Genomic DNA, 2,500 nt, shown 5'->3' on the forward strand with positions numbered 1-2,500 from the left:
TTCTCACTTCATTTCACTGAATATTTAAATGCTACCCTTTCTCTTCAATCCAAAACTTCAAAATCCCAAAAGCAAAGTCTAAAAATAGATGATATTAAGACCCATATTCACAAAGTACTTCAGCCACTGTTTTTCAGACACTTTACATTAACTTATTTTAATATCTCACTTCAATGCTTTCTTATCTAATATGTACATGTTACACTGGCTTTGCCTAAAACGATTCATTAACTTTAAAAATGATTCTCTTAAATCTTTATACTGTGCAATATAAAGCCATACAAAACACAATATATATTCTCAATTACAATAAAATCAATTTCAACTTGAACTTCTGAAATGAGTTTATACTCACTCCTCACATAACATGCTTCCAAACAAGAGGATCTCCAGCCACATTATTATTTTCCTTCATATAATCCTTCCCACCCAAACAGGATAACAACCAGACTTGAGAATCTAAGGCCTACAATTCAGCATGAAGAAGGTATAATATTTGCCGCCATCACTATTTGTATTCTTCCTTCTTCTAAGATTAGGTCAATTTACAAGTTGTTTTAATAGTTTAATGGCTAGCAATGATAGTAATATCAAATTGGGAATATCATTTTCCATAAAAATACGAATTTGCCTCCCTGACCCTGACTTGAACTCAGGACCTCAGAGCGAAAATCCCAGGATTCTCACTCTGAGGTCCTGAGTTCAAGTCACGGTCAGGGAAGCATATTTGTATTTCTATGTTAAAATGCCTTACTGCATTCTTCCATCTTTCACAATATTTTCCATATTAACTGGAGAAAACCATTTCCATTCTTCAGATTTCCAGTTTATTTTTTTCTAAATAGAAACATACTGGCAAATATATGTTCAGGATAATTCATAAAGTTACTGGAAGGCTAAAATGTCTTCTTTCATATTTGCATAATATTCTGAAATTAAGGCCATGTTTGGTTGCTCACAGCATAAGTGCAAATGAATTATATGATTTACAGAAACCTACCTTCAAACTTTTCCCAAGAATGAACCCCTAAAGGACATGCATGCTATTTTTAGTCACATACTCAGCCAAAGACACCGGCCACCTGCACCAATATGCTGCAGGAAGCCGATAAATAAATCATCGTAACATTTTCAAGTTCCAATAATGTAGGTTCTGATTGGTAGATTCCGGAAATACGACTCACTTTTTTTTTTTGTACTGATTGAATTGGATTAGATACAAGTTGTTGTTTAGTGCATTTCTGCCTCAGATCCTGAAACAGTGCATCCTTTAGGGATCAAAATACCAAATGCATTTAAAAAATCATATGCCGGAATATACAAATCGTAATTGGGCCATAAAAAAGGAATGCATTACTATTCTGCAAATCTATTTTTTACACAAATGTCATAATTGCATGTATTGTCATGCGTACATTTCTCTCCAGTTGCACAGTAATCTTGCTTCATCATAAAAGGACATCAACACATTTACTCAGGTGGAAATGACACATACATTCCCGTACCATGACTAGATACATACAATTTATTCACCCTAAACATGTGATCTAAATTCTTCATGCTTTCCCATATTCACCTTTTCATCCATATTTGTATTTTTTATCATTTAAAGTGAAAAAAAAAGCAATACGAATTGTGAGGTCTCAACAAATCTCCCAAACTTACTGCAATAAACATGATGTCATGAAGACGCATTCTCACACGCGACTAAACTGAAGTACATTTTCATCACAATCCCTAAACTGACCTTTTGTTACCATGCTTTCTTTCTCCTTGAGTGAAAATGATGGACAATTCAAAATCAGGAGCCAAAGACGGGCAGATGATTGTTACTTTCCTCACACCCCGAGATAACACATCAGTTTCCTTGATTTCATAATTACACCAAAATTAATCGTCTTTCTTTCTTTTATTTCCAAACATTAATAAAATAAAAATGAAATAACTATAAACGAAGTCTTTCAGGAAATCATGAGAAGTGGCTTAAAGACAACAATATATATACAAAAGGAGTGCCATTAGTAGCGAAAGAAAGTAAACCATTATATCATACCAGACTAAATTAAGACGTCTTATCAGAGTCTAAGAACCCTATAGCATCAGATACCTCCTTGCTGATTATCACATACATAAATTGTGCACCTGATGAAATGACTTCCAAATAATGTATGCTTACAATATAACAATCTATTAAAAATCTACAACACTGACTCCAACTAAACATTCTAACTATAATGCATCTTCAACTACTCTACAATGTATAAATCATAAAATGTTTACGGGATTTAAATAAATACAAATGACATGCAAGAACTGACTCGAAACATAGAAAAATAATAATTCTTTCTTACAAAAACACCTATATAAAAAAGAAAAAAATAATTCATAAAACAATTATATATAACCATGCATGAATCTATACGAACAGGTCACGTCCCCGACTAACGTTCACTGGGATGTAGAGGAAATGTTCTTACGACACCGGAAAACAAGAGTCGTT

Source organism: Penaeus japonicus, unplaced genomic scaffold (genome assembly GCF_977035675.1).
Source record: "Penaeus japonicus unplaced genomic scaffold, GWHDUDI00000001_assembly GWHDUDI00000015, whole genome shotgun sequence".
Lineage (NCBI taxonomy): Eukaryota > Metazoa > Arthropoda > Malacostraca > Decapoda > Penaeidae > Penaeus > Penaeus japonicus.